General features: G+C 42.0%; 1 protein-coding gene across 1 annotated transcript in view; it reads right to left on the minus strand.

Moving 5' to 3' along the window:
- Window positions 1-20,262, minus strand: part of RASA3 (RAS p21 protein activator 3) — a 390,943-nt gene that overhangs the window by 300,782 nt on the left and 69,899 nt on the right. The window lies entirely within an intron of this gene.

Raw genomic sequence — 20,262 nt, forward strand, 5'->3', positions numbered from 1 at the left:
CTGCCGCCACATAATAAATAGCCCTATTCTAATACTGCCGCCACATAATAAATAGCTCTATTCTAATACTGCCGCCACATAATAAATAGCCCTATTCTAATACTGCCGCCACATAATAAATAGCCCTATTCTAATACTGCCGCCACATAATAAATAGCCCTATTCTAATACTGCCGCCACATAATAAATAGCCCTATTCTAATACTGCCGCCACATAATAAATAGCCCTATTCTAATACTGCCGCCACATAATAAATAGCCCTATTCTAATACTGCCGCCACATAATAAATAGCCCTATTCTAATACTGCCGCCACATAATAAAAATAGCCCTATTCTAATACTGCCGCCACATAATAAATAGCCCTATTCTAATACTGCCGCCACATAATAAATAGCTCTATTCTAATACTGCCGCCACATAATAAATAGCCCTATTCTAATACTGCCGCCACATAATAAATAGCCCTATTCTAATACTGCCGCCACATAATAAATAGCCCTATTCTAATACTGCCGCCACATAATAAATAGCCCTATTCTAATACTGCCGCCACATAATAAATAGCCCTATTCTAATACTGCCGCCACATAATAAATAGCCCTATTCTAATACTGCAGCCACATAATAAATAGCCCTATTCTAATACTGCCGCCACATAATAAATAGCCCTATTCTAATACTGCCGCCACATAATAAATAGCCCTATTCTAATACTGCCGCCACATAATAAATAGCCCTATTCTAATACTGCCGCCACATAATAAATAGCCGTATTCTAATACTGCCGCCACATAATAAATAGCCCTATTCTAATACTGCCGCCACATAATAAATAGCCCTATTCTAATACTGCCGCCACATAATAAATAGCCCTATTCTAATACTGCCGCCACATAATAAATAGCCCTATTCTAATACTGCCGCCACATAATAAATAGCCCTATTCTAATACTGCCGCCACATAATAAATAGCCCTATTCTAATACTGCCGCCACATAAATAGCTCTATTCTAATACTGCCGCCACATAATAGCGCTATTCTAATACTGCCGCCATATAATAAATAGCCCTATTCTAATACTGCCGCCATATAATAAATAGCCCTATTCTAATACTGCCGCCATATAATACATAGCCCTATTCTAATACTGCCGCCTTATAATAAATAGCCCTATTCTAATACTGCCGCCATATAATAAATAGCCCTATTCTAATACTGCCGCCACATAATAAATAGCCCTATTCTAATACTGCCACCACATAATAAATAGCCCTATTCTAATACTGCCGCCATATAATAAATAGCCCTATTCTAATACTGCCGCCACATAATAAATAGCTCTATTCTAATACTGCCGCCACATAATAAATAGCCCTATTCGAATACTGCCGCCACATAATAAATAGCCCTATTCTAATACTGCCGCCATATAATAAATAGCCCTATTCTAATACTGCCGCCACATAATAAATAGCCCTATTCTAATACTGTCGCCACATAAATAGCTCTATTCTAATACTGCCGCCACATAATAAATAGCCCTATTCTAATACTGCCGCCATATAATAAATAGCCCTATTCTAATACTGCCGCCACATAATAAATAGCCCTATTCTAATACTGCCGCCACATAATAAATAGCCCTATTCTAATACTGCCGCCACATAATAAATTGCCCTATTCTAATACTGCCGCCACATAATAAATAGCCCTATTCTAATACTGTCGCCACATAAATAGCTCTATTCTAATACTGCCGCCACATAATAAATAGCCCTATTCTAATACTGCCGCCACATAATAAATAGCCCTATTCTAATACTGCCGCCACATAATAAATAGCCCTATTCTAATACTGCCGCCACATAATAAATAGCCCTATTCTAATACTGCCGCCACATAATAAATAGCTCTATTCTAATACTGCCGCCACATAATAAATAGCCCTATTCTAATACTGCCGCCACATAATAAATAGCCCTATTCTAATACTGCCGCCACATAATAAATAGCCCTATTCTAATACTGCCGCCATATAATAAATAGCCCTATTCTAATACTGCCGCCACATAATAAATAGCCCTATTCTAATACTGCAGCCACATAATAAATAGCCCTATTCTAATACTGCCGCCACATAATAAATAGCCCTATTCTAATACTGCCGCCACATAATAAATAGCCCTATTCTAATACTGCCGCCACATAATAAATAGCCGTATTCTAATACTGCCGCCATATAATAAATAGCCCTATTCTAATACTGCCGCCACATAATAAATAGCCCTATTCTAATACTGCCGCCACATAATAAATAGCCCTATTCTAATACTGCCGCCACATAATAAATAGCCCTATTCTAATACTGCCGCCACATAATAAATAGCCCTATTCTAATACTGCCGCCACATAATAAATAGCCCTATTCTAATACTGCCGCCACATAAATAGCTCTATTCTAATACTGCCGCCACATAATAGCGCTATTCTAATACTGCCGCCATATAATAAATAGCCCTATTCTAATACTGCCGCCATATAATAAATAGCCCTATTCTAATACTGCCGCCATATAATACATAGCCCTATTCTAATACTGCCGCCTTATAATAAATAGCCCTATTCTAATACTGCCGCCATATAATAAATAGCCCTATTCTAATACTGCCGCCACATAATAAATAGCCCTATTCTAATACTGCCACCACATAATAAATAGCCCTATTCTAATACTGCCGCCATATAATAAATAGCCCTATTCTAATACTGCCGCCACATAATAAATAGCTCTATTCTAATACTGCCGCCACATAATAGCCCTATTCTAATACTGCCGCCACATAATAAATAGCCCTATTCTAATACTGCCGCCATATAATAAATAGCCCTATTCTAATACTGCCGCCACATAATAAATAGCCCTATTCTAATACTGTCGCCACATAAATAGCTCTATTCTAATACTGCCGCCACATAATAAATAGCCCTATTCTAATACTGCCGCCACATAATAAATAGCCCTATTCTAATACTGCCGCCACATAATAAATAGCCCTATTCTAATACTGCCGCCACATAATAAATAGCCCTATTCTAATACTGCCGCCACATAATAAATAGCCCTATTCTAATACTGCCGCCACATAATAAATAGCTCTATTCTAATACTGCCGCCACATAATAAATAGCCCTATTCTAATACTGCCGCCACATAATAAATAGCCCTATTCTAATACTGCCGCCATATAATAAATAGCCCTATTCTAATACTGCCGCCATATAATAAATAGCCCTATTCTAATACTGCCGCCACATAATAAATAGCCCTATTCTAATACTGCCGCCACATAATAAATAGCCCTATTCTAATACTGCCGCCACATAATAAATAGCCCTATTCTAATACTGCCGCCACATAATAAATAGCCCTATTCTAATACTGCCGCCACATAATAAATAGCCCTATTCTAATACTGCCGCCACATAATAAATAGCCATATTCTAATACTGCCGCCATATAATAAATAGCCCTATTCTAATACTGCCGCCATATAATAAATAGCCCTATTCTAATACTGCCGCCACATAATAAATAGCCCTATTCTAATACTGCCGCCACATAATAAATAGCCCTATTCTAATACTGCCGCCACATAATAAATAGCCCTATTCTAATACTGCCGCCACATAATAAATAGCCCTATTCTAATACTGCCGCCACATAAATAGCTCTATTCTAATACTGCCGCCACATAATAGCGCTATTCTAATACTGCCGCCATATGATAAATAGCCCTATTCTAATACTGCCGCCATATAATAAATAGCCCTATTCTAATACTGCCGCCATATAATACATAGCCCTATTCTAATACTGCCGCCTTATAATAAATAGCCCTATTCTAATACTGCCGCCATATAATAAATAGCCCTATTCTAATACTGCCGCCATATAATACATAGCCCTATTCTAATACTGCCGCCACATAATAAATAGCTCTATTCTAATACTGCCGCCACATAAATAGCTCTATTCTAATACTGCCGCCACATAATAGCGCTATTCTAATACTGCCGCCATATAATAAATAGCCCTATTCTAATACTGCCGCCATATAATAGCCCTATTCTAATACTGCCGCCATATAATAAATAGCCCTATTCTAATACTGCCGCCATATAATACATAGCCCTATTCTAATACTGCCGCCTTATAATAAATAGCCCTATTCTAATACTGCCGCCACATAATAAATAGCCCTATTCTAATACTGCCACCACATAATAAATAGCCCTATTCTAATACTGCCACCACATAATAAATAGCCCTATACTAATACTGCCGCCACAAAATAAATAGCTCTATTCTAATACTGCCGCCACATAATAAATAGCCCTATTCTAATACTGCCGCCACATAATAAATAGCCCTATTCTAATACTGCCGCCACATAATAAATAGCTCTATTCTAATACTGCCGCCACATAATAGCTCTATTCTAATACTGCCGCCACATATTAGCCCTATTCTAATACTGCCGCCACATAATAGCCCTATTCTAATACTACCGCCACATAATAGCCCTATTCTAATACTGCCGCCACATAATAGCCCTATTCTAATACTGCCGCCACATAATAGCCCTATTCTAATACTGCCGCCACATAATAGCCCTATGCTAATACTGCCGCCACATAATAGCCCTATTCTAATACTGCCGTCACATAATAGCCCTATTCTAATACTGCCGCCACATAATAGCCCTATTCTAATACTGCCGCCACATAATAGCCCTATGCTAATACTGCCGCCACATAATAGCCCTATGCTAATACTGCCGCCACATAATAGCCCTATTCTAATACTGCCGCCACATAATAGCCCTATGCTAATACTGCCGCCACATAATAGCCCTATTCTAATACTGCCGTCACATAATAGCCCTATTCTAATACTGCCGCCACATAATAGCCCTATGCTAATACTGCCGCCACATAATAGCCCTATTCTAATACTGCCGCCACATAATAGCCCTATTCTAATACTGCCGCCACATAATAGCCCTATGCTAATACTGCCGCCACATAATAGCCCTATTCTAATACTGCCGCCACATAATAGCCCTATTCTAATACTGGGGCCACATAATAGCCACATTCTAATACTGCCGCCACATAATAGCCCTATTCTAATACTGCCGCCACATAATAGCCCTATTCTAATATTGCCGCCACATAATAGCCCTATTCTAATACTGCCGCCACATAATAGCCCTATGCTAATACTGCCGCCACATAATAGCCCTATTCTAATACTGGGGCCACATAATAGCCACATTCTAATACTGCCGCCACATAATAGCCCTATTCTAATACTGGGGCCACATAATAGCCACATTCTAATATTGCCGCCACATAATAGCCCTATTCTAATACTGCCGCCACATAATAGCCCTATTCTAATACTGCCGCCACATAATAGCCCTATTCTAATATTGCCGCCACATAATAGCCCTATTCTAATACTGGGGCCACATAATAGCCCTATTCTAATACTGCCGCCACATAATAGCCCTATTCTAATATTGCCGCCACATAATAGCCCTATTCTAATACTGCCGCCACATAATAAACAGCTCTTTTCTAATACAAGAAATAAAGTGCCTGCAGAGGAGCAACACTATTCCAGATTTCCAAAGCCATTCCTGTTGTCCAGATGATTCATATTGCGAAAGTATTCACTCAGTTGGCATTTTTCTTGCTTTGCTACCTCACAACCTGGAGTTTATTATTTTTATTGAGGGTTTGCATCCGTTCATGTAAAGAACATGCCTACAATTGTGAAAATTTAATTTTCTTTTTATTCTGAAGCAAACAAGAAATAGGACAAAATAACTGAACTTCAGTGTGCATAACTATTCACCCCCCTCTACTTTGTAGAGCCTCCTTTTCTCAATCTTCAAGTCTGACCACTGATTGGATTATCATCTGGGCTTTGACTAGGCCTCTCCAATACATTTAGGTTTCCTCTTACGCCGCTGGAGTGTTGCTTTAGCAGTATGCTTTGAATTATCGTCTTATTAGAAGGTGAACCTCCGTCCCAGTCTCAAATCACTGACAAACCGGTTTCAGGCAAGAATACCCCCTGTATTTCACACCATCCATCTTCCCCTCAACTTGGACTATTTTCCCTGTCCCTGCTGCCAAAAAGCATCTTCACAGCATGTTGCAACCACCACGTTTCACTGTAGGCATGGTGTTCTTGGGGCAATGATGTGTTGATTTGGTGCCAGACATAGTGCCATATTTGGTGCCATATTCCCTTGGTGAATAAAAAGTTACATTTTGGTCTCATCTGACCACAGCACCCTCCGCCATACATTTGAGGGAATCTTCCACATGTCTTGGCAAAATCAAAACAAGTCTTCTAATATTTCGCTGTAAGTAAAGGCTTTTTTCTAGCCCCTATTCCATAAAAGGCCAGCTCTATCGAGTGTACGGCTTAGGCTGGTTTCACACTACGTCTTTTTAACATCCGTTGAAAACGTTATTTTAGCGAAAGTACGGATCCAGTGCAAATGCGTTTTCATTTCAATGCATTTGCAATGGACTCGCGTTAACATCCGTTCACCTGCGTTTGCGTGCGTTATAGTGAGGATCCAGTGACTTGCAGTTTTTTAACATGTTTCAAAAACGCTACTTGTAGCGTTTTTGAGCTGCGTCCAAATACTGCAAATTGCTGGATCCTGACTAAACAGCACGCAAACGCAGGTGAACGCTGGCATGCTGATAGACAGGATCCTGCTTTTGTACTGAGCATGCCCAGAAAGTACTGAGCATGCCCAGAACCAGTCTCGAGTGATCTGTCTGTCTCTCCTCCTCCCTCCCTCACCCTCTCTCTCTATCTCTGTCTTTCCCCCTTCCTCCCCCTTCCTCTCTCTCCCACCTGAGAGCTGCGGACACTCGTAACCAAGGTAAATATCGCGTAACCACTTCTCTTAGATACCCGATGTTTACGTTGGTTACGTGTGCAGGGAGCCCTGCTCCTAGCAGCTGCAGACACTCGTAACCAAGATAAATATCGGGTATCCAAGGCCGATGTTTACCTTGGTTACCAGCGTCTGCAGCTGTCAGAAGCCGGCTCCCAGTCTAGTTCCCCTCACTCCCGATTAAATGACTCCAATGCCCGCCCCTAAACATCCAGTGCAGGATCCTGCAAAATAACAGATGCGTTTGCATACGTTATTTGCTGTAAAAGCAGGATCCGTATTTCCGCTAAAATAACGTTTTCAACGGATGTTAAAAAGACGTAGTGTGAAACCAGCCTTATTGTGATTGTATGGATAGATACTTCAGTCTCTGCTTGTTAACTCTGCAGCTCGTTCACAGTTACCATTGGTCTCTGTGCTGCCTCTGATTAATGCCCTCCTTGCCTGGGCTGACAGTTTTGGTAGACGACCCTCTCTCCGTAGGTTTATTATAGGACCATGTTCTTTCCATTTGATGATAATGGACTTGATGGTGCTCCAGGGGAGCATCAGAAATTGGGATATTTTTTCAGACTTTTACTTCTCAACGAGATTGTCTCTGACTTGTTTGGAGATCTCCTTGGTCTTTATGGTGGTGTTTGGTTAGTGGTGCCTCTTGCTTAAAGGGAACCTGTCATCAGAAATTTGGCTTTCAACCTAAAAGTTTCCCCCTCTGCAGCTCCTGGGCTGCATTCTAGCAAGGTTTCTATACTTTTTGTGCCCCCTTTTAAACCAAAATAAATACTTTATAAAACTGCACCTTTTGGTTTGAAAATCTTGTAAATTCTCCATGGGGGTGGGCCGTGTGGCGTCCGTTGCTGTATCTTATGCCGTCCCCCCATGCTTCAAATCATCCCTCAGGACGTCGCCCACTGCGCCCCAGGTCCCGTGCACACCAGGACACCTGGTGACGTGGTCGCAGGCACGAGAGTATGGGCGGCGCTGTGATTGCATCTCAAGTGCCCGCCCATACTCTCATGCCCGCCCTTTCCCCACTGCCTCCAGCGTTCTGCGCCGGCCCGACGTCACCTCCTTCCCATCGTACCCTGCAGCAGGAAATAGATGGGAGGAGCGGAGCAGGCCACTACAGGAGAAGCGGAGGATCTGAGCGACGTACAGAGGGGAGAGCGCGGCCACGAGAGTATGGGCGGGCACTTGCGATGCAATCACAGCGCCACCCATACTCTCGTGCCTGCGACCACGTCACCAGGTGTCCTGGTGTGCACGGGACCTCAGGTGCAGTGGGCGGCGTCCTGAGGGATGATTTGAAGCAGGGGGGGACGGCGTAAGATACAGCAACGGATGCCAGACGGCCCACCCCCATGGAGAATTTACAAGATTTTCATACCAAAAAGGTATAACTTTATAAAGTATTTATTTTGGTTTAAAAGGGGGCACAAAAAGTATAGAAACCTTGCTAGAATGCAGCCCACGAGCTGCAGAGGGGGAAACTTTTAGGTTGAAAGCCAAATTTCTGATGACAGGTTCCCTTTAATTGTGTTGCAGCCTCTGGGCCCTTTGCGACACTTAGATTGCACACAGGTGGACTTCATTCATTAAGCATGTGACTTATGAAGGTATTTGCTTTCACCAGACATTTTTAGGGGCTTCATAGCAAAAGGTGTAAAAACATATATACACATGGCAATTTTTATTTACTTTATCCCATAAATGTAATTTTTGCCTATGTTTTTTTTCACTACACTTCCCCAACTTAGACTTTTTAGTGCTGAAGCTTCACACACAAATCAGATTACGACAATAGTTAAACACAGGTTGTAATGTAACAAAATAAGTAAAAAGCCAAGGGGGTGAATACTTTTGCAAGGTATTGAATGTGCACAGTGGTTAGGACTTTGCAGCGCTGGGGTCCTGGGTTCAAATCCCACCAAGGACAATATCTATAAAGTGTTTGTATGTTCTCCCCGTGTTTGCGTGGGTTTCCTCCAGGTTCTCCGGTTTCCTCCCACACTCCAAAGACATACTGATAGGGACTGTAGATTGTGAGCCCCAATGGGGACAGTGCTGCCAATGTTTTTAAAGCACTGTGGAATTAATAGCGCTATATAAATGAATAAATATTATTGTTATAATAATATAACACTGGAAATGTAAGTCATGATCATTTCATTCACACAAATACAGTTGGATTAATGCCCTTCTCATATAAAAAGGCATGGGAGTAAAAGTTCCTGCATAGATCAGCTGACAAAGAGTCTGATGATGATGATTATCATGATGATGATGAGGATGATGATGAGGATGATGATTATGAGGATGATGATGATACCACTCTATGACACAGCACATGGACTATATAATTTTTTTGGGGGAAAAAAGATTAACATTTTCCTGTTTAATCACACAATTAAGTGAAACTTGCAGTCTGAGCGATTCTAAGGTTTTACCATGGTTTTCTTTTTACAGATCAAAATTACTGGCATATAAGGAGGGAAAAAAATGGATGGTCATATAGGTGGAAACAAGCCTAAAAGGTACCGTCACACATAACGAGATCGCAGCTGAGTCACGGTTTCTGTGACGCAGTAGCGATCCCGTTAGCGATCTTGTTATGTGTGACACCTACCAGCGATCAGGCCCCTGCTGTGAGATCGCTGATCGTTACACACTGTTCTGGTTTATTTTCTTCAAAGGCGATGCCCTGCTGGGCAGGACACATTGCTGTGTTTGACACTGTGTGACAGGGTCCCAGTGACTGCTGAGATCGTTATACAGGTCGCTACTGCGACATGTATCGTTACTGTGTCGTTGGTAAGGTCTGACTGTGTGACATCTCACCAGCGACCTCCCAGCGATCCCTATCAGGTCGCATCGTTTTCGGGATCGCTGGTAAGTCGTTGTGTGTGACTGGGCCTTTAGTGATCGTGACATGCCAGAGAGAAACTTTTGCGAGGTTTGCTGTGAGATTGTTGAAGGGTTATCTGGGACTTGTGTTTTTATTTTTTTACTGCTGGGCTGTCGACAACTCTCCTCCTTCTGGTGACGTCACGCTGAGAGATCAGTGCCTTCTCTTCTGCTCTCATAAGAGCGTCACTGCTGATGTTAGGCTAATTGATAGCTGGCTCCCCACTACCTAACTGTGGGGAGCCAGCTGTCAATCAGCATCACGTCTGCAGTAACAACCTGGTCTGTTCACGTTAAGTCAAATGAAGCAGGGGAATCGCCACTTGAGCCAGGAGAGATCTTGGCAGGACAGAACAGGCAGCTAGTTAGCAACTACGGTACCTGCCTGCAAGTTCTTAGCCCACATCTATTGGATATCCATGGCACGGCCTGTGAATGTGCCATAAATGTGTCAGATGGACAACCCCTTGACTCTTCACTAGGATTACTTCAGTTATTCAAGAATCTGACCTTGTAACTGAATGGAGCAAAATTGAGAAACACAGATTCTCAGATCGAGAATGTTTTGCAATAGGAAATAGATGAATTAAAGAAAATCCTATTTCAGTTCTGTTTTTGGAATGCGATAGGCATTTTTCTTTCACAGATCACTTCCTCACCACTAGTGTGAATAGTAAAGCTTTAAGGCTCTGTACTAGGCAAATCAAAAAATATCATTATCAACAGAACTGCAAGACCCAAAACCTCAAACCACAATGTCCGAAAAGATAGGCGACAGCCAATAATAGCAGCCATTACACTGGCCTTTGGAATGGTCATCATGCTTTGCATAGACTTTAAAAGCATTCTCTCTTCTGCTTTGCTACCATTCTGGATTAAGAGCTATACACTGTGTGCAGAATTATTAGGCAAGTTGTACTTTAGAGTTTTTTTTATTACTGATCAACAACTATGTTCTCAATCAACCCAAAAGACTCAAAATCAAAGCTTAATATTTTTGGAAGTTGGAGTGTTTTTTTTTTTAGATTTGGCTATCTTAGGAGGATATCTGTTTGTGCAGGTAACTATTAAGGCCGCTTTACACGCTGCGACATCGCTAGCAATCGCACCCGCCCCTGTCGTTTGTGCGTCACGGGCAATCGCTGCCCGTGACGAACAATATCACTGGTACGCGTCACACCAACTTACCTTCCTAACGACGACGCTGTTGCCGGCAAACAACCTCTTTTTTAAGGGGGGTTCACAGCGGGCCACCAATAGAAGCGGAGGGGCGGGGAACAGCCGCATTAACGACACGCCCACCTCGTTGCCAGAGGACGCAGGAACGCTGTTGTTCGTCATTCCCGGGGTGTCACACGTAGCGATGTGTGCTACCTCAAGAACGACAAACAACCTGCGTCCAGAACGAGCAACAATATTTGGGAAATGAACGACGTGTCAACGATCAACGATTTGGTGAGTATTTCTGATAGTTAGCGGTCTCTCGTAGGTGTCACACGCAGCGACATCGCTAATGAGGCCGCATGTGCGTCACAAATTCCGTGACCCCAGCGATATTGTTGCGTGTAAAGCAGCCTTTACTGTGCAGAATTATTAAGCAACTTAATAAAAACCAAATATATTTCCATCTCACTTGTTTATTTTCACCAGGTAAACCAATATAACTGCACAAAATTTAGAAATTAACATTTCTGACATGGAAAAACAAAAACACCCAAAAAATTAGGGACTAATATAGCCACCTTTCTTTATGATGACACTTCTGAAGCCTGTGTGCATGAGGAGTCCTACGTCATACACACTTGCCGGCCCCCCCATGCCAGCGAGTGTGGATGACGTAGACGCGTCATGCACCCTGGCTACAGAAGAAGGAGGACGAAAATGGCTGAAAGAGGAGACACCAGACCCGGACAACGGAGACGCCCATCTGACTCAAATCCACTGCAGCATGACTGTTAGGTAAGTATTATAAAGTGTTTTTTTATGTTCTACACAGCGGCCAGGGCTCTTATATACAGCATGTTTGAATGCTGTATATAAGAGCCCACAGGTGGTGGCCGCAGCTTATAGGCCGAAAAACCAGTGACAGGTTCCCTTTAAAGCTCACAGTGTTGGGGAGCCAGGAAAGGTGGGCAGTCAGCCAAATAGGATATCATCTATGATTATTAATATTGCTACATCTTTACCTGCAAACTAACTGAAGTGTTGGGAGAGATGCCCATACGGATACCGCTGGACACCAGCATTGAGTGAACAGATTTCTAGATTTTATCACAATACAGGAGTATTGCCAAATGCAATATATCCGCCATTCCAAGGGCTAGAAACTGATTACATTACCTAATCCTGATACACTGAAATCACAAAAGCTTCTCCAAACAGACAAAGCGCATGTGTACATTGATCTATTGATGTAGCCTGGATGGGAATACACCAGATACTAACCAGGAGGTGGGGAGGGTAACGGAGCAGTAACTAAATACTATCCACTCCTATATAGGCAGAAGAACGCACTACATATTCACAAGAGTATATCTCCGAAAAATACATTCTTCAGATATGTCCATTTCATAAAGGAATAGAACCTGGAATAAGACAAACGGACAGTTGTCATAAGGAGAAAATGATACGGAGACCCTTCAGGTATCACTTTATATACTCTGCATCATCTTCACTGATGCTCAGACAACGACGTCTCGGTGAGTTAAATGACAAATTCAGCTCCGCTACATGTGTATTCCTCTCTATAAATCAGTGTCCTATTAACACCTGTTATCTAATGTGAAGAAGGAAATGGCTTTGGGTAGAACAGGAAAGAGTTTCTTCCTTTCACACAAGCAACACAAAAGGGAAGTAAAAGCAGGAGCTTCCCATGGTGAGAACCAGATCTATGCGTCCTACGATGACTGGATGAATGCATCATAGATGTAGTGCCTACCGGAAACACTAATCGCGTATTCCAGATATGTAATAACTCATCTACAGAGCATTAATGATGGCACGCTCCTTTATTTACAGATCTTTAATAAAATGCCGTCATTTTCTGCCACAGTCTGTCTCTATGCACTTTAGGGCCACACACACCTGTGATTTACAAACTGGCCGCGGCTTTTACCAGATAAATAAGTGCAGCCTACTAGGCCATTTTATACTGGTCCCATTTTATTTTACACCATTAATCAAAGTGGAATGAAAAACAGATCACGACAGATTATAAGTTTCTCCATCCATCTCCAATTGACTACTATGATGAAGAATGGTGTCACTGGTGCTCCTCATCGCTTGATTTCTAAGAATATTAATAAAATATGAAAGAAAAAAAAAAAAAGTCTTTGTTGTTGAGGACAGGGTCACACATGTCATTTGGTGATGAACAAATATAAAACATATCTACAACTGGGAAAACCACTAATTACAGTGAAAGTGATAAAAAAAAAATCTGTGCACCTGTAGTTTATAGTCAGGACTGAGTATACAGAGCCTCACCGACAGCTGCAAACTGCTCTGCTAAAACACTTATGATCGCCCCTGATGATGAAGACGACCACCACCCCTGATGACGACGACCACCACCCCTGATGACGACGATCACCACCCCTGATGCCAACAACCACCACCCCTGATGCCGACGACCACCACCCCTGATGCCGACGACCACCACCCCTGATGCCGACGACCACCGCCCCTGATGCCGACGACGACCGCCCCTGATGACAACGACGACCGCCCCTGATGACAACGACGACCGCCCCTGATGACAACGACGACCGCCCCTGATGACAACGACGACCACCCCTGATGACAACGACGACCGCCCCTGATGACAACGACGACCGCCCCTGATGACAACGACGACCGCCCCTGATGACAACGACGACCGCCCCTGATGACAACGACCACCGCCCCTGATGACAATGACCACCGCCCCTGATGACAACGACCACCGCCCCTGATGACAACGACCACCGCCACTGATGACAACGACCACCGCCACTGATGACAACGACCACCGCCCCTGATGACAACAACCACCGCCCCTGATGACAACGACCACCGCCCCTGATGACAACGACCACCGCCCCTGATGACAACGACCACCGCCCCTGATGACAACGACCACCGCCCCTGATGACAACGACCACCGCCCCTGATGTCAACGACCACCACCCTTGATGACGACGACGACCACCCCTGATGATGATGACAACAGACCCTGATGATGATGACAACAGACCCTGATGATGGTCACTATGTGAGTAATTATAGACATCCGAGTTGGCAGCTAAGAAATAAGGCGAGATGCCTAATGTTATATGAAAGAATAAATTTAGTACACTGGGGCTACAGGTTGTCCAAAAATAACTGCAGAGATTTACATCCAACAATATAAAGAGAAATAATAAAACAGAAAATCAAATACACCTCATAACCCACTTCATCTACAATCCCTAGCAGTCAGGGGTTTCTTTAAGAGAATCTTCAATCTCCAGACAGGACATTTGTTCATCAGGCATGAGCCTAAAAGGAGAAGTCAGAGGCTTGTTGAAACAGAATCTCTGGAGTGAAGCATTGCTTCTATAATCATAAGTGGCATCTCCGTTCAACCACTAATTTGTGCAAGACCGTGGTGGACCAAGGCCAACGTTATGAGCAAATCCAAGCTAGTCTGTAAGCGTTAGGATCATCTGAGGATACACCTACACCAGACAAATGACTGTGACCATGTAAATAGCTCAATAACCATGTTCCTTAAAAGGGTGGCCACACAAACAAATTGCATTTTAATCAATAGATCTTGGAACAATAATAATTTCTATAATTGGATGTGTTTAAAAAAAACCAAAACAACTATAATCTTCCTGTGCTGAGATAATCTTGTAAATGTGTCCCTGTGATGCATCAAGGAAGGCTTCATTCACATCCCCATATCTAAGCGTATTGTACCATAGACATCAGTGTTTTGGATCCTTGGGCACCATACACTGATGACACATTTTTCGTGGATGGTTCAATAAATAAAAAAAAAAAAAAGACAAAGCTTCATCTACCCTTTTGCCAAGTAAATACGTAAAAAACATGGATTACACATGGATACCTTCAAAGTGCCATGTTTTTCATTTCCCCTAAGAACTAAATTGACTATTTTTAGTTGTGATACCGTAAGAAAATGGACATGTCTCTGGGAGTTTTGTACGGACAGTCCGTGAAAAAAAATAAACGGACATGTGAATAGCACAATGGATTATAATGGCTATGTGTTGAACCCGTGAAGAAAAAAAAATATGGATATAACATGTACGTCTGAATGAGGCCTAATAGCTGTATCTGACCATGTAGGAACACGGTTGGCATATATTGCAGTTCCTGTGCAGGGTGGGAAGCAAAACAGTATATAGAATGGAGAGCATGGAATCACAGATGATTCTTTCTGTTAGGTAAAACATTTATCTGCCTGTTTTTAAACATGATTTACCTCACAGAAATAATCAGTTGTGATCCCATGGTGGGGAAAATCTTTCCGTATACTCTCTTTTTCTTCCTCCCTTGCCCAGGAGATGATTAGAACATGTCCTTGTACAGTCAGACACGGCCATTACACAGTATATAGCAGGAGCACATATATAAGATTATTCAGCACAGGAACATTTTTCAACACATCACATTGTGGAACTTATTATTATCCAACATTAATTGATTAAAATTTACTTTGTTCATGGGACAACCTCTTTAGGAATTAGCAACTGACAAAAGTCAAACCAACATAGCATGATATAGCTAACTATTGCCTCTAGGACATCTGAAACCAATTTAATATAGAGGCAATTAAGGTGGATTTGTCAACAGATTTCATAATACAAACTGCATAGAGTACATTATTAAATAGATCCATTGGATCTGAAGAGGCAGGTGTACTTTTTAATAAAAAAAAACAAAAACAAACCATGTCAGAATGGCTGTATAATACGTTTTGAAAGTTTTAGTGCCTGGTATTAAAATAAATATTACAAAAGGCCCAGTTGTAGATGGACTCGCGAAATGCTAATTTTAGTTTTAGGATTATACGGCCATTCATTGTAGCATGGACTCTGACAGTAAGTACATCAGGTATTAGGCTACTTTCACACATCAGCTTTTTGGCATCAGGCACGATCCGGCAAAAAACTGATGCGACAGATCCGGCGAAAAAACGGATCAGTCGCATCAGTTTTTTCCATCAGTTCCTTCAGCATGCTCAGTTCAAAAAAGCGGATCCAGTGGCCGTAATCCGTTTTTTGCCGTATTACGCCGGATCCGGCGTCCATGGGCTTCCATTATAAAACACGCTGTACGGCGCTGGATCCGGCGCGATACGTTTTTTCCACCGGAGACAAAACACATTCACCTCAACGTTCCATCCGGCCGCCGGATAAGCAAATTTTGCCGAATCCAGCAAAAGCCGGATGGAACGCAAGGCCATCCGGCGCTAAAAGAAGTCTATGGGTAAAAAAAGGCATCTGGTGTCAACAGACGCCGGATGCATGTTTTCATGTTTCTGCCGGATTGCGCCTGATGGCCAAAAACGGATGTGTGAAAGCAGCCTTAGAGACCTATAACGTATACAGTTTGTATTATGAAATCTGGGGCAGATCTACTTTAAGGCATTAAAGTAACACAAGCCTATGCAATGACAGCCTCACAAAAAAAGCAACAAAAATTATGGAAATCTTTGGAACGCATACAAAAAGAAAACCAATAATACAAAGACCTTAAGTCTCATGGTACGAATACTTCATCTTTATCATAAAAGGCAGAAACAAAGGCTTTCTATTTAAAGACACACATACACGAAGCACCTGTATTTGCACAATATCCATTGTCTCGAGAGGTCTCCTTTAAGAGGTCATTATACAAATGTAGAGAAAGGAAGCAGATGGTAAGAAGTAATCACATCATTCTTCAAAGGTTCAGGCATAATTCAGCCCAAGCCTAGGAAAATTGGTCACACTTTTACTATACATTTGAAGAGATTCGTCCTGACAGCTAGTTACTGGGATGGGTTTTCAGTGTGATCAAGGACATATGGACCGGTCTTGAGAAAAGCAGTTGTACATGAGATGTCAGCAAATGTTGCGTGCATGGAGATTCTCAGACACAGAAGTAGAAAAGTGATAAATATGGAAACTTAATACAGAGACCATTTCTAGATTTTTGCTTACAGTAATGGCTTTTGAGGTTTTACAAGGAAAGACAGTTATACATGTTTGCCAATACACACTGCATTCGTATACAGTGTATACTTTAACATAGGCTCCTAATCACCATGTCTCTCCCTTTTGCCTCTATATGGCTGCCATGTCTCTGTATATTCTTTATGCAACTGCATCTGAAAATACTGACTATACGTTTTTCTGTGCAAAAGGCCACCATTAATACTACACCATGCAGTATATCATTTTTTTGCAGTGGATCCCTATGGTAGATTGGTGCCACGGCACCCAAACTTCGTCTGCGTGTACACCTGACATTCGGCTCAGACATTCGGTGCATTTACCCTTATTACGATATACTGCATCTTAAAAGAAATTGGTAGTGATGTGGCATCTGCGATACTCACCAATATGAAGAATTATAGGGACCTATTGCCCAGGTTTAGTAGACAGGTGGCCGATTATGCACCCACTCCCAACAATATAAGATGATGTGTGCTTCCCTACTGACGATTAGGTGTGCCCTCTAAATCACACAACACAGCCATTAATGTCTAAACAGCTGACAACAAAAATAAGTACACCCCTAGAGTGAAAATGGCTAATTTTCCCTGTCCGATGTCATGTGACTCATTAGTGTTACAAGGTATCAGGTGTGAATAGGGAGCAGGTGTGTTAAATTTGGTGTTATCGCTCGCACACTCTCTCATACTGGTCACTGGAAGTTCATCATGGCCCAAAAATGTACCTGAGAAAAAAAAAAAAAAAAAAGAATTGTTGCTCTACATAAGGATGGCCTAGACAATAAAAAGATTGCCAACACCCTGAAACTGAGCTGCAGCATGGTGGCCAAGACCATACAGTAGTTTAACAATACAGGTTCCACTCAGATCAGGCCTCGACATGGTCGACCAAAGAAGTTGAGTGCACGTGCTCTGTGTTATATCCAGAGGTTGTCTCTTCAAAATAGGCGTATGCGTTCTGTCACCATTGCTGCAGAGGTTAAAGGGGTGGGGGTGGTGGGGAGTTCAACCTGTCAGTGCTTAGAGCATACGCTGCACACTGTATTAAATTGGTCTGCATGGTTAGCATCCCAAAAGAGAAGCCTCTTCTAAAGATAATACACAAGAAAGACTGCAAACAGTTTGCTGAAGACAAGCAGAGGACATAGATTGCTGGAATCATGTCCTGTTGTCTGATGAGACCAAAATAAACTTATTAGGTTCAGATGGTGTCAAACATGTGTGGCAGCAAACAGGTGAAAACCACAATGAAAAGTGTGTCTTTCTTACAGTCAAGCATGGTGGTGGGAGTGTCATGGTTTGGGGCTGCATGAGTGTTGCCGGCTGTGGGGAGCTACAGCTCTTTGAGAGAAGCAGACAATGCATTCCCTCTCCCTTCGGAAAATGGGCCACAGGGCAGTATTCTAACATGATAACGACCCAAAACACACCTCCAAGATAATCTTGATAAAGAAACTGAGGGTAACGTTGTTGGACTGGCGAAGCATGGCTCCAGACCTAAACTATACTAAGCATCCTCAAACGAAGGTGGAGGGAGGAGCGTAAGGGCTCTAACATCCATCAGCTCTGTGATGTTGTCATGGAGGAGTGGAAGAGGTGGCAACCCATGAAGCTCTAGTGAACTCCATGCACTCGAGAGTTAAGGCAGTGCTGGAAAATAATGGTGGCCACACAAAATATTGACACTTTGGATACAATTTAGTTATTTTCACTAATATATATATATATATATATATATATATATATATCTATATATATATTTATTTTTTTATTATTATTATTTTTTTTGCATTAATGGTGGTGTGTTGGGTTAGGGGACACACCAAATTTACACTTATACAGGCTGTACACTGACTACTGTACATTGTATCAAAGGGTCATATCTTCGGTGTTGTCCCTTGAAAAGAAATAATACAATATTTATAAAAACTTGAGTGTGGTACTCACTTTTGTAATATATGTACACACACACACACACACACACACACACACACACACACAAACCCTTAAGTATTTTATATTTACAAAAAGAAAAAACTTCCAAGAACTTGACTTTATGAATGGTAACTTCTACTCCCTCCCCTTCTACAATTAGGATTTCTACGCAGCGCTCATGAATTATTAGAGTCCCAATACTGACATAAAGCTGGGAACTCTGCCAAGATCACTTTTTACAGTTGGGTATTTCTGACACATCAGCTCTAATTAATAGTCTATGAGGTGCAATCTTACATTTCCATGAACCAGAGAACTCTGCAGGGATCGACTGTATGTGTGCATTGGGACCCACACAAGTAATTCAACTTGCGGAGATCCTACAGAAGCCTTCTAACCAAAGAGCTTTTATTGAAGAGGGTAACTGCTTACCTTGTGGATTCAGACTCAAGATCAGGATGTAAGCAATGCTTGTAAAACTATTTATCAACAATCAGTGAAGAATGTCTTAGTTATGTTCTGCCAACAAATTTACACGAATAAAAAGTTATTTACAATTGATCTTGATCCCCATTTATTTAAAGGGAATCTGTCAGCATGTTTTTATTATGTAAGCTGAAGCCAGTATGCTGCAAGGGTTAAAACAGAAATATCAGGAATACCTATCTTGTTACAGTCTGATCTGTTGTTTATCTATTTTATTTGTTTAAGCAGCAGGAACCTTATCATTGCTGGACTATGTCAGGGGCAGGGCAGTCTGGCATGCCACCTCCTCTGATTGTACAGTGACAGTGAGGTGTCAATCTGTATTGAGAGCCTGGTGTGGGCAGGACCGCTCTCTAAGTTTTGCTACATGACTAAATCTAAAAATTCTGATTGTGTCAGAACAGTTCTACTCAGTAATCTAAGTGATACATTGTTGGATTTGGGATCTCTTTGAATACATCATGTTGCTCTCAAATGAGGTAGCAAAAACCTGCTGACAGATTCTCTTCTTTTTTTGTTCTCTATGAGGCTAAACAGGTCTTGGGAGGTAGTTGTTAACCAACTGCCTGTGCTGCCCTGTGACAAGCTATCACAGCTCAGAGCAGTCACGGACCGAGCCGGGCGACACTTCTCCTGCTTCCTGTGACGCAAATTCGACAGAGCAGTTCCTTCTCGTCTACTGTTGTTCTATTATTCTATTGTTGACAGGGTGTCACTTCCAACACCATGTTGAA

This window comes from Anomaloglossus baeobatrachus, chromosome 2, assembly GCF_048569485.1.
Source record: "Anomaloglossus baeobatrachus isolate aAnoBae1 chromosome 2, aAnoBae1.hap1, whole genome shotgun sequence".
NCBI lineage: Eukaryota > Metazoa > Chordata > Amphibia > Anura > Aromobatidae > Anomaloglossus > Anomaloglossus baeobatrachus.